Genomic DNA, 13,855 nt, shown 5'->3' with positions numbered 1-13,855 from the left:
CCGAATCGCAAATTAAGAATTGCAAAATGCTATGCATCATTTTTTTCACTATTTATTTGAGAATCGGTAAAAATCGAAATTTTTACCGAATCTCAAATAAATAGCGAATTCCAAAGTGCATTTTCGCAATTCCCATTGATTCCTATGGGCCGAAAGGCCCATAGGAGTCAATGGGAAGGCATTTAAGAATTCACAATTTGTTGATGCATTCCACTGGTGCAGGGGGGGGGGTCCAGAGGACCCCCCCCTGCACCCCTGAAATGTATTTGAAAGTGCATGTTTCACACACACATGTCCTAAGGACATTCGCAAATTAACACAAGGGTCAACCTCGTGTTAATTTGCACTTCCAATTTCATAATTAGCATTTTTTTATTTTATTTATGCATTGCATTTAAGGAATCGCACAAATGCGATTCCTTAAATGCATTCGCATTTTTTAGAAATGCAAAAAAATGCGAATTAAGAAAAAAAGTTTTATGCATCCCAAAAACGTATTTAGGAAGTGCAAACGGCCGAATTTACCGATTCGCACCGTTTGCACTTCCTAAATAGGTTGATGCATGTGCCCCAGAGTGCTTTCGTCAGCTTCCGCTTCAATTTTAAATGAGTCTGTCGCAAAGCATGTGTCTAAATATTGCAACAGTTATCTGTGGGGAATTAAACAATTTTTGAATATTGGATGGGACAACAACCGTTGTGGATCATCACGCTAACATTCTTAAAGACGTTTGAACAATGTACCTGAACACGAGTTGCTTGTGTCAGGAAGCGCTTCACGTCACGAACACCTAATGAATTCTAGTAGCTCCTCGCGTTTCTGCACAGGAAGACTAGAGTAAGTGTGGCATATTCTTCTCAGTTAGTTTCAATTTACTCCCTAAACACTACGAAGAGGCTTACCTAAATGAGTATTAGCCTTCACTGCATCCTACTTCCTGTCAGCTGCCTACGTTCGAAAAATGAGGCCAAGGCATTTCCTCCTGCAGTCTCTTACATAAGATTCCATAACGGTGTACTTGGGAATTGTAGTTTGAGGGCACTTCGCCCATCATAGTGTTGCTTATTTTTGTGGTTGATAATCAACCTGAGTAGAGCATTATGGGAATTGTAGTTTTTTTTAGAATTTAGACAACTCAGCAATGCTATTTAACCCAGTCGCTACACTATTAAATTTCAGAATCAAGTATGCTTCTTTGTGAAGCAATACATTATCGACATCCATCAAATGTTTTGATGTATTTAAAGACACCAAGACTGTCCATTTGAATTGGTTTTCAGTATGTGCCTTTTTAATAAAGAGTTCAACCATGGGTGCAGTTGTGATTTTCTTATTAATTCTGGACTGTTGCTTTGTAATTCTGGTATTGATTTGCTGATTCATCTTGCCTATATATATTTTAGAGCAAGGTCACACAAATGCCTAAACCACATTTTTGGTTTTGCGGTTGGTGAAATCTGTGTTTCCATTTGACCGTGTTGGGGACAAATTCAGTTTCTTTAATGGCTGTATTACAGGCTACTTAAGTGCCACACTTCTTCTGTCCTTCAATAGGTTTTAGATGCCACTGTGTCAATAAGTTGCTTTTCGTTTTAGTAGAGAAGATGTCAGCTCGCACAATTTGTTGCCCTATACTTTGGTTTCTTTTCATGGTGAAAAGAGGTTTTGGAAACGGGTATTCAAGATTTTCTAACAGATGCCAGTTTTTCAATATGATCTGTCGGAATTTATTGGTTTCTGGACTATATGTGGACACAAACACTAATATCTCCAATGGTGGTTTTTGCTTAATTTGAAGGAGATCTTCTCGCGGTGTAAACCTGGCCCTTTTGGTAGAATGCTTTAGCAATTTTTTAGGGTAACCTCTTTTGGCCATCTCCTTACAGAAGATATCTGCATGTTCCTCAAAATCGGATTTTCTGGAGCAATTTCTTCCGATTCTTAGTAGTTGTCCATAAGGAAGATTTTCTTTAGGACTCCTTGGATGAGCACTCCCATGGTGCAAGATGGTATTATTATCTGTCTGCTTTCGGTGAAGGGGCATTATCAATTAATTCTCAAACGGAAAAATTTCAACATCTAAAAAAGTCAACCTGCTTTTGCTGTAATTAACCGAAAATGTTATATCTTCGTGGCGTGTATTCAACCATTCATGGAACATCATTAACTCTTCCTGGTCCCTCTGCCACAGGCACCAGATGTCGTCAATGTATCGTAGCCACTGTTGTATTTTTCCTTTGAAGGTGTTGATGTTAAAAATTAATTTCTCCTCATATTGAGCCATGAAGAGGACCGCCATCTCTGGAGCGAAGGGACATCTCATGGTGGTCCCCTTCACTTGGATGTAGAATTGATCTTCAAACTTAAAGTAATTCTTCTTTGAGGCAACTTCAGTTAGTTAGAGAATAAACAATGTGTGTACCCTATGTGGACGTATTCTGTTTTCTAGGTACCATTCGATCACCTGCAGGGCTTCCTCTTGTGGTACCTGCATATACAAGGATGTGACATCAAATGTCACTATCAATTGGGTGTGATCGTCAAATGGTAATCCTTCTGTTCTGGTGATAAAATCCGTGGTATCCCTAAAATATGAGGGGACCTCCGAGAGGAAGGGCTTTAGAAAAAAATCAACGTATTTAGAGATTGGCTCTAAAACAAAGTCACACCACAAAACTACTGGTTTCCCTGAGGGATCATTCACTCTCCTATGCATTTTTGGCAGGAAATACAATACCGGAATCCTCGGAAACTTCTTTGTTAAAAATTCAAACTCTTTTGGTCCCTAATGCCCTCTGCTAGACCACATGATAGTATCTTAGATATGATTTCTTGTATCGATCTGGTTGGATCTTCATTTACACTACGATACCATGTTTGATTGTTGACTTGGTTCCTGCCCTCAATCAAGTACATATCTCACGGCCAGATTACCACTGCATCCCCTCGCCCGCCTGCTTGATAAACACTGAGATGTTGTCTTTACGGTCTTTTATGGCATCCTGCTGTTTTGAAGATATATTACTTTGTACATATTTTTTCTTTTTTCCTAGTTGATTGGTAGATGATAGTAACATGTGTTCAAACACATTATTCTCTTTAGGAATATTGCAAGTGGGAACAAACTTTGACTTATTCTTGAAGCCTGTCACTTCTGTAGAGTGTATGACTTCTTTGCCTCCAAAAAAGGCCTTCAACCTGATCTTCCGACAAAACTCCATAGCCTCCAATTTGAGTTTTGTGTAGTCGGTTGGTTTATTAGGGACACATTTAAGACCTAAGTTAAGAACAGCTTCTTCCTCCCTAGTTAGTTGCTTTTGGGACAGCTTGATAATCGAAGTTTGTTTTATGATTTCTAAAATCGGTTACTGGTTCGCATTTCCCATGATGGTTTGTACCTTCCTTTTGGCTTCTGTGCACCTTTTTCTAAAAAAGACACTTGTTTTTTTGATGTGCCTTCTCTTGGGTCAGTGTCTCCTGAGGAATCAGATGATGAGTTCTCTGAAAATGTTGTAAAACGATGTCTTGAACGTCCTTGGTAAGTGGACAGCACTCTCCGAGATTCAAGGAAAGTGTAATAATCTTCCTTAAGAAATGGGTAAATCTGTTCAATATTGAACGTCTTGGTGTCTTTTTTAAACTTGGCAGGTTTTATGTTGATGGTATTATCTTTAAGGTTTGGATCTCTTTATCTATTTTTTCCTAAAGTATCTTTGCATCTGATGTTGACTGGTTATCTTTAATAGCCTGAGTCAATTGTTCCAATTCGTATAATTCTTTTTCGCACAATCTTTGGGCTATCTCTATTGTATGAATGATGAGGTCCAGACTACATTTTGTGTTAATAAGCTGTAGCCTATTTTGGTCATCTATGAATATGACCAGATATTTTTTAACCTGGAGACCCCAGGGCATGGTATCTGCCTTGAGAAGCTCCAAGAGGAAAAGCCCGTGCAATTCTGTACAGATATGTTTCTTATGAAGGCGAGTTAATTTTTCTGCCTCGTTTTGCTCTTTCGCAAAAAAACTTAATGTTATTGTGGAAAAGGGGGAGGGAGCAGATATTAAATCTTGAATGCAACTCTCTGTGAAAGACAACGTGTCTTTTTCAGCCAATCTTTGCAGAGGGGTATGCAACCACCTGTATTGAATTAATTGCTATTTAGAGTAGGGCACCTACTTTCTGATGTTCAAACTCTTGCGGATAAACGCATGCTCTAAAGTCATTCAACATGGGAGTTAGGCCCAAAGGGGACAAGGACCAGGTAGGGCCATAAAATTGTGAGCAAAAAGAGAGTGACCTGGACCTTAACAATTTATATACGTTATTGAATTAACGTGATTTTCAAAAATTATTCAATAGGTGAAAAAGTACACGTTGTAGTCATGTCAAGTTTTCAAACATCAATACAACATGATCATTACATTTTGGACAGGGTGCATACCTCTGCTACTCAGAAACCCAGTTTGTAACAATGACACTGTAAAACAGGGTCTCAAACCTTTTCTTTAGTAAGAGCTACCTACGTTCAATGAAAATCACTCGAGCTACTTACATTATCAGATTTGATTTGTTATAATTAAGGCTCCCTTTTTTCTCTTTACAATTTGTTTTTACAGATACAGACGAAAAAACTTATTTTTTTCTGTCTGTATTTATGTTTAATCCCTTCAGTGCATCGGACGGCCCCTGGCTGTCCGACATCACGGTGGGGGCCATCCGAACTCCGCCCACGCAATAAAACGGCCGCACTGCGTAAAAATTCGTGCAGCGTAGAAAGGGTTCAATTCTGGATCAAAACAGAAACTGGGTTCTTTTTTGAGTGATTCTAAATTCTATCAGTCCTGACTGCTAGGTCAATAGCTGTTCGGATTGATAGGTAAGAGGAATATAAAAGAAAGACATTTATGAAAGAGGCTGGATATGCACAAGCCTGATAGTATAATGTGCATGTTTTACTATAAGTGCATTGGTTCATCATATGTGAGTGCTTATATTATTGTAACCTGTCAGGCATTTAAACACAAGTGCTCATTTATCATTTAAATACACACGTGGAAATATACTAATTTCAGCAAAAAAAAATCACAACACCAAAAAGAAATATGGATAAATACAGATGAAATGAGAAAAAAAAGTGCCAAAGATGCACGTATTTTTGTCTTGAGTTTATGCTTTTCAATTTTGATATGCATATATTAATTCAGAGAAGCCAACGTTTTTAATTTAGTATGCTGGGTTGCACACAGGAGAGCTACTTACAGGTAGCTAGCTGGAAAGCTACCAGTAGCTCACAAGCTACTTGTTGGAGAAGCCTGTTGTAAAAAGAGCTCTACAATAAAAGAAGCACTTTTTGGTGCATAGAAATAAAAAATAATTATGTTGAAAAAGATGTGTGACTGATAGTGATGTGCATAAGCTGATCTCTACAATTTCTAACAATAATATATTGAGGGGAGCCCTGATTACCGCAATGCAAAACTGGTGCTCTGAATTGCAGCGAAAAAAGAGGTTTTCCATAGGGGGCCAAAATATAGTATTAGTTTCAACTTGACAACAGAGGTATAGTTCACCATTTGGAGAGCTCACATATTTACATTGGCAACTTAAATTTGCATTTACTACACATTTGGTTATCATACCATGTAGATACATATGTATTAAAAAACACAAAGCTTAAAGTGAAATAACTCAAAAACACATGTATAACAAATGAAGAAAGAATTCTCTCGTTATAGTTTACTGAGCGAAGTATACCTTGCTTTTTTGCATTCACGGCTTATTACCTCACATTTTACATCACACATTTCAGAGAATTTCTAGTTTTTTTAAATGTTAAGCTACGATCTTATTACCATACCTAACTGTGTTTCTTTACACTTCGTTATATCTAGTGAAATTCTGAGATTTTTTTAAGTAAGTTAAGATTTTACTACCATAGTATACCCTCACTTTAATCTTTATTTTTTCCCTGACTTTCTGGGGTTTTTGATCATATTTAGCCAACTACCCACTAAACATGGCTATTATGTTGTTCAAAATGTGAAACTACAGTAAACTGTGGAAGCAGATCATCCCAATAGTGCTGTAGGAGCAGTGCCATTAAAAACACTACTGACAAAAGGATTGTGGCATCCAGTGGGGTATCCTTGTAACCTGACAATCTCTGAAGCGATTTATGCAGCTCATCAAAAGGAATTACTGCTGTTTTTGTTGTCTGCTGACATGACATTTTATTGGAATCGTAGATTCCTCAAAGCTACCCGATTCATTAATGAATACAAACTCAATGGGCCCTGTTCCTAATAAGATAAGCCAATGCCTTTGATTTCAGATCAGAATAGTAAATCCAACAGTGTAACATGGATACGTCCTAAACTTCAGTGCCCACAAAGGTGTAGGAAACATAATGAAAATGCTTTCTTACAATACAGTACATGTAGGCATTTGTGTTAAAATCCTGGTTAAACGTCAAGAGTAACTGGTTGAATATGTAAAAATCCATGGCAATGCATATCTTACTGAGACCCAAAGTTGCAGGTTTAGAATGTCCAAGCTATTGAGCATACTTTAAAAGGTCTGCATTTTGACTATTGTTTTTCATCAGCATGTACTTTAGATCCCTAATGTTTTATCTCAACTTCTACAACTAGGGCCTGATTACTAGTAGTATTGTAGCCTGGAATATGAAATAGGGAATGTTGTGATATCTTAATATCATGTCGAAAATGTTAAGGGCCAAATTGTTGAAAAGTCAGTGCATATAGATATGTATTAATTTACTGTTCGAAACTCCACATCTGTGTACCTAGAAGATACATATCATCAAGCTATATAAAGGTGAGGTATAGAAAGTCTATGTATACTCACGGATCAATGTATTTTTCCTTGATATTTTGGCTAGGTAGAACAATATTCCCTATTCAATATTCTTGAACTACACCATCAGTGTGCCCTGTTGGATATAACCATTATCAAATCAATTTAAAATCAGACACTAAGATGTTCAGATTTGATCAGCTAAGATAATTATCACATATTTCATGGTTTCTGGCGGGAATGGTGATTCTGCAAGCTTTAATGAGAATCAAGATTTCATTAAAGACGCGGAGGCTAACGTTATGCATAACAACTTTTGATACCACTCCTGCAGCACCTTTAAAGACTTCAGAATATACCAAAACACTAACACTGGACCACAAAAGTCCATAAATATTCCTTCGATTAAGCATTGTTCCTTTTTTAATGCAGTGAACTGGATCTTCTTTTGAATACTCTTCTTGTTCGAAACATCCTCAAAGCAAAACACCTTCCCTCAATCTGCATAAAAAACTAAACTAAGAAACATCAATCTGATCCCTTATGCCCATCAAATCTCCTTTTGTTCTTTTTCTTTTTTTATATTTAAAAAACAACAGTCTTAAAAACAGCATATTATTATATGTAACTAAACCACAACCTACTCACTCTACTCCTACCCAAAATTGGGCTGCGGAGGATGGGATAATGTTAGCCTCTGCGTCTTTAATGAAATCTTGATTTGCATTACACTAAGATTGGTGAATCACCTTTTATTACAGGACCGGAGGCAACCATTATGCGTTTTAAAAGCCTCTTAATTCAACATTTGAAACATGCCTAATGGGTCTAAAATAATGTTTTGCAAGAGTCACTGCATTCGCCCAGTCTGCTACTTTTAAAATTTCTTCGAAGCGACCACCTGACAAATACATCTTGCAACACGCAGAGAATGAGACTTGAATCTTTCCACATCGACCTCACACGCGCTTATCACATTTTTGACCCATCTGGAAATTGTACAGTGCTTACAGCATGAAAAAAGGTTTTACATATGAAATCGTAGCTGATTATCTCCATCCCTCCTATTCTCCAATACTCTGTTCTCATACTCCTGTATACAATTCACAACGCATAACTTCTCCTCCTCAGTAAAGATAGGAAAAAAGTCAGATGTGGACATTGTCTTTGTCCTTTTACAAATCTCAAAATATACTTCATCTGGTCCCACTATTTGCTTACTTACCTTCAACGCCAAACATTAGATGCCTTTCAAAGAGATCCACCTCTGAGGGACCCCACACGCTGTTTATCTTGTAAAAACATTCCCTGTCCAACTTCCAGTCATTGAAGTCCCTCAAATTTCTTGAATTCCAATCTGCACTCACATTCAATACTTCTGGTAAATATTCCACTTTCCCCCTACTAGGTGCTCTAGACAAAAATCCCCAAAATCCTTTGCTAGGTCTGCTAAATTTAGTGGAATTTCCCCTCCCCCCATTTGTTTATATATGTCACTGCAGACACATTGTCCATCCTCATCAAAACAGTGTGTCCTTTTATTTTCTCCTCAAAACTTCACCATCAATTCCAGGCAAGTTATATGACCTAACTTCTCTTTTTTTGTCCATACACCACCTGGTTCCGAACTCCCCAAATGTGCTCCCCAGCCAGTCAAACTTGCATCTAATACCATCACAAAATCTGGTGTTTCACCAAATATTACTCTGCCATTCCATGCCCCCATATTGTCTAACCACCAAAAAAGTTAATTCCTTGCCTCTGTATCCCAAGCAACCCTGTCTCCATACCATAAGCCCTCTCTTAGTGTTTCTCCTTTCAAACTCTGTAATGCACTGTAATGAAGCGATCCTGGAAAAAGTGCCTGAACCAAGATGACAACAGCCCTATAATCCTTGCCAACTTCTTTAATGTAACAAACCATTTTTTTTAAAACTCTGCTGAATTTCCCTTTCTATCATTTTCATCTTCTTCCCTGGAAGCCTTAACAGACAATCTTTCGTATCCACTTGAAATCCCAAGAACTCTAATCTCTTTGTGGGCTCCAGCCAAGATTTCTCCCTGTTCAAAATGAAACCTAATTCTTCCAACTTTTGCACTACTTTCTGCATCGACCTTTTCAATTCTTCCTGGCATTGAGATAATATCAGAATATCATCTAGGTAAATAATCATACTTATCCCGCTCTGCTGAAAAAAGCCACAACTACTCTAATTACCTTTGTGAACCATGAAGGTGCTGAGGAAAGTCTGAAAGGTAAATACAGGAATTAGTATATTCTTGCCTTCCAGTTAAATTGCAAATATCTTCGACTCTCTCTTGCCATGGGAATGGGAAAATGTGCATCCTTTTTTACCAACCAATCATTTTTCATCAACAATTTCCTTAGACAATGGATTCCCTCCATTTTGAATTGACGATACACTAAAAAAGTGTCCAACTCTCTGAGATTTTTAACTGGGCACCACCCTTTGTCCTTTTCCAACACAAACAAATTGCTTACAAACTTCTTTCCTGATTCTTCCACTTCTACTAACAAATGTTTTCAAATTAGAGATAATATTTCTTTGTCTACTATAGCTTTTTGTTCTTTTGACATATTTATCTCTGTGTGTTCCTTTTCCTGAAAAGGACAACTTACGAACTCTATTGCAAAACCCTGAACTGTGTCTAAGACCAAAGGGTCCCTAGTTATTTTCTTTCCATTCTTTCCTGAAGAACCTCTCTCGTCCTCCTACTCCTGTCTGGGAGGAACCAATAATAGTCTCCATACTCACCTTGTCCTCCATTATTGAGTAATCCTCATCCTCTCAAATATTTCCTTCTTTGTCTTCCTGTCCTTCCTCTACTTGGATAAATTCCTGTACATTGCTGATATCCACTCCCTCTGTACTGCCATCCATACTGAGAGTTATATTGTGTGCCATATTGGGACCTCTGAATTCCACGGCCAGTATAGGGTTCCTTCCTACTGACCCTTCCAAAAACTCCAAACACTTTTCTCATATTTCTCTGAGCCTCATCTAATGTTGTAAAAGTACCAACATATTTTCCAATCCCTTTTACCAATCCTTCTCCAAACAGTAAACCCTTCGTCTCTTCACTTGTTTCCTTTTGTGCCATATTTCCCAACTACTGATTTATGCGCATTAGAATTAATTTCCTTCTCTCCTGCAACAACCCTGCATTTGCGTTACCTAAGAGGAATAAAGCTTTTTGATATTCATCCTATTAACAATGCCACGTCTACACGTTCCTCATTTGCATATGCCTCCTGAGCCATGTCTAGAATTCTTCCTAGTGGTTCCAAGACATCCAGTAGTTTATCCTGGCATATTTTTAAGGATCTTTCTAGACCCTTCCTCGTATCTCTTCCCAATCTAAACAAATAACTTAGCAGATCCGAATCTAAATTAGGTTTTGCACATACTTTCTCCTCAATCCTGGGTCTGCCTTATCAATCTACACATTTCTCGGTCTAATGTCATTTTGATCTATGTCTTTATAAACTTTGCCACATGTTCCATTGGCCATCATTCTCTACTCCTAGGATGCTTAATATTCACTGGACTAAACATATCTCCCCCAAAAGGATCTTTAATGCTTTCATTCAAGCATCTACCTCCATATCTTCTACATTCTCATAACTGTCATCCTCCTGCAAATCAAAAACATATTCATCCAAATGTGCAAAATTTGTTGTCAAATTATTTCCAGACATAAAATTATAAATTTCATTCTCAAAAACCTGCTCTTCTTGTGTGCCACCAAGGGCATCCCTTCATTGCCTGTCGCTTATGACACCTAATCTTTTTGTGCAGCTACGGAACCCTTTCTTCAAGGTTGCCTTTTCCCCAATCTTTAATTTTTTTGTCCTATCGACTCGCTCAATATGTCTGTTTTTCTTTGTTTGTTTTTCCCAACATCCGTACTCATTCCTTCTTCTTCAGACAATGAATAAAACTCCTCACCTGACTCAACTTCTTTCCTCTTCCTATTTTTAATAAAATCTTCCATTGTCTCTCTTGTTTCTTCATATCATAATGAGTTAATTTTTTACCATCTCCTCATTCACCACTTTACATGTAATCTCTAAATCAATATTCATATCTCGCTCCATCTTTCTATTTACTCCCAAAATATTACAATTTCCCCAAACTCTCACCCCAAAACCTATTGTTTCCACTAAATTCTCTTCTCTGTCGACAAATCATCATCATCAAAACTTTATTCGATTTTTTCAATTAAAAAACATAAAAGTGATACAAACCTCGATACAACTCCACATATATCTATATACAATAGTAATGCAGTGCAACCTTTGTATTCTAATCACAGGATAAAAAAAGGTGCCACTGACTAAAATTAATCACAGCTCGACCTAAGCCTTATAGCAGCCATTAAAAAGCTAAGAGTATACAAAACAGTGTACTTTGAGAGAAGTTGTTAATCAATTTTCTCACATGTAAAATGATTCACGATCAATATGCACATAAAGAGGTTCATTCAGCCACCTCTTGTGCTTGCTTAGCCTTATTCATTTCAACAACTTTCTGCCCAATCCAAAATGGCCAACCTGCTCTTGTAAGAAAAAGCCATGTTATCACGTGCCTCACACGGCCGCTCTGTAATAATCCGGAGTGCACCCGAGCAAGAGATCACCCCACAGGACACTCTTAATCAAGAAAGACGCTCCCTTTGACTACAGGGAGGACCTGGCCTGGCAGTTTGGTCTGGACTGTTCCCGTGGGGCACAGGGTCAAGACTGATTTTCATATGGATGGGTCCAAACTGGGGTGGCATAGTGGGCAAAAGAACGATGGATTTAACCCAGATATTTTGACTGGGGGAGAATGTTTGCATTGTCAGCATTCCTTCCATCTATTGTTTGCTGTAACACTTTCACCCTATGTGAGATGGGTATGCCCAGACATGGGTCCCTTGCTCACTGTGCCACTGGATTCAAGCTAGCCTGGCTGAAGAAGGGTGACATACCCTGAAACTGGTCCCAGGATGCTTGTTTCCGGTCCAGGGAGGACCTCGCCTAGCAGTTCGGTCTGGACTGTTCCCATGGGGCACAGGGTCAAGGCTGATTTGCATATGGCTGGGTCCAAACTGGGGTGGTGTAGTGGGCAAAAGAACAATGAAATGAACCCAGATCTTTTGACTTGGGGAGAATGTTTGCATTGTCTGCATTCCGTCCATCATTTGTTTGCTGTAACACTTTTCGCCCTAATGGGGATGGGTAAGCCCAGACGTGGGTCCCTTGCTCACTGTGCCACTGGATTCAAGCTAGCCTGGCTGAAGAAATGTGACATACCCTGAAACAGGTCCCAGAATGCTTGTTTCCAGTCCAGGGAGGGCTGGCCTGGCAGTTCAGTCTGGCCTGTTCCCATGGGGCACAGGGTCAGGACTGATTTGCATATGGCTGGGTCCAAACTGGGGTGGTGTAGTGGGCAAAAGAACGATGAATTTAACCCAGTTCTTTTGACTGGGGAGAATGTTTGCATTGTTAGCATTCCGTCCATCATTTGTTTGTTGTAACATTCCTTAACTACATGACGTGCATGAAAGACGCTCTCCCTAACAACATAGTGCGCATGAAAAAGCATCTGCGAGCACCGCTTGCACAGCCCAGCGGTAAAGAACGTTTTCTGCATCATTTAAATGCCCATGTTATTTGTTTGTTTCACAGAAAATGCTTTGAATACAATGTTAATCCTCCTCTTATCGACCTTGTTTTAACAAATAAACAGCCTCACAATGAAATATCAATTAATATTCCCTTTCTTTCTATTTATTTTTTATATCTCAAATCTCCCTTTCCATATAACATAACTCATACTAGAGCACGTGTTGCATTCTTACCTTTCACACTCTAGGAATTCTTAGTGAGTTCATTGCATGCCTGCCATTCAGAGTTCTCGAACCACTGAACGGCAGTTAGTTGTACTGGATGAACCAAGCTGATTGTACTGTGCCGCTGTTAATAAAACTACAAAAACCTAATTACCATCTAGCAATGTCTCTTCTTTAAAAGTGACGACGAGTGGTGAAGACATATCCTGCTACATCGTACACTGCGGAACGGGTGAGGAGATGCCTTCCGGACATCGTGATTTTTGTGGTTCCTGTGCTTTGAGCTGCAATTGGAGCTTTGTCGAACCTTCTCCATATCAATCTGTACAGTTTCTTGAAGGTCCGATTTCTCTCTGTATTTTCTGCCATTTTTGGCTGAGTTTTAAGACTTTTTGTCATTATCTTCACTCATTTACTGCATTGATGCTTCCCTGCGTGCAGCTCCTGTAGCAGGCACACTTGGGCATTTTTGCTCTATCTGGCCTGTTGATTCATGGTGACAGGCACACCTTGACTATGTTGCATAATTGATACTTTTCCACATTAGGTTCTCTTTGGTGTGTTGGCAATGTTTGAGTCAACCTACTTAACAGGAGTGTAATTTTCTCTTGGGTGACATTATTTAGTGAGACTTGACATACCTTCTATGTGCAACTGTTTATACTACAAGTTTAGTATTTGTTATGTTATGTTATGTTATACTGGGGTTTTATATAGCGCACGGCTACTCAAAGAGTGTCCCGGCGCTTTGTTTTGCAAGCTATCTACAACACAACAAGAGGAAAACAGATAAAAACAGAAAGGAGACCAACGGAGCTCAGGGAAAAACTAAGAGGTGAAAAGCCAAGTTTTGAGCCCCTTCCTAAAGGCCAGCAAGTTTGGAATACTGCGCAGGGCAATTGGCAGCTTATTCCACAGCTGGGGCGCCAGTAGTCTAAAAGAGCGGCCACCGATGCATGCCCTCTTCACACGAGGCACTACAACAAGAGACAAGAATTCAGACCTCAGCGACCTGACTGGATGGTAGAAGGTCAGTCTTTTTTGGAGATATTTCGCACCGGAGGCGTGCAGGGCTTTGTGCGCCAGAGTCAGGATCTTAAAAATTATCCGCTTCCGGACAGGAAGCCAGTGCAGTGCCTCCAGGAGACCCGAGGCTCTAGCACGGCGAGATAGTC

This window comes from Lissotriton helveticus, chromosome 3_1 (assembly GCF_964261635.1).
Source record: "Lissotriton helveticus chromosome 3_1, aLisHel1.1, whole genome shotgun sequence".
In the NCBI taxonomy this organism is placed as follows: domain Eukaryota; kingdom Metazoa; phylum Chordata; class Amphibia; order Caudata; family Salamandridae; genus Lissotriton; species Lissotriton helveticus.
Note: the sequence above shows the minus strand (reverse complement) of the source record.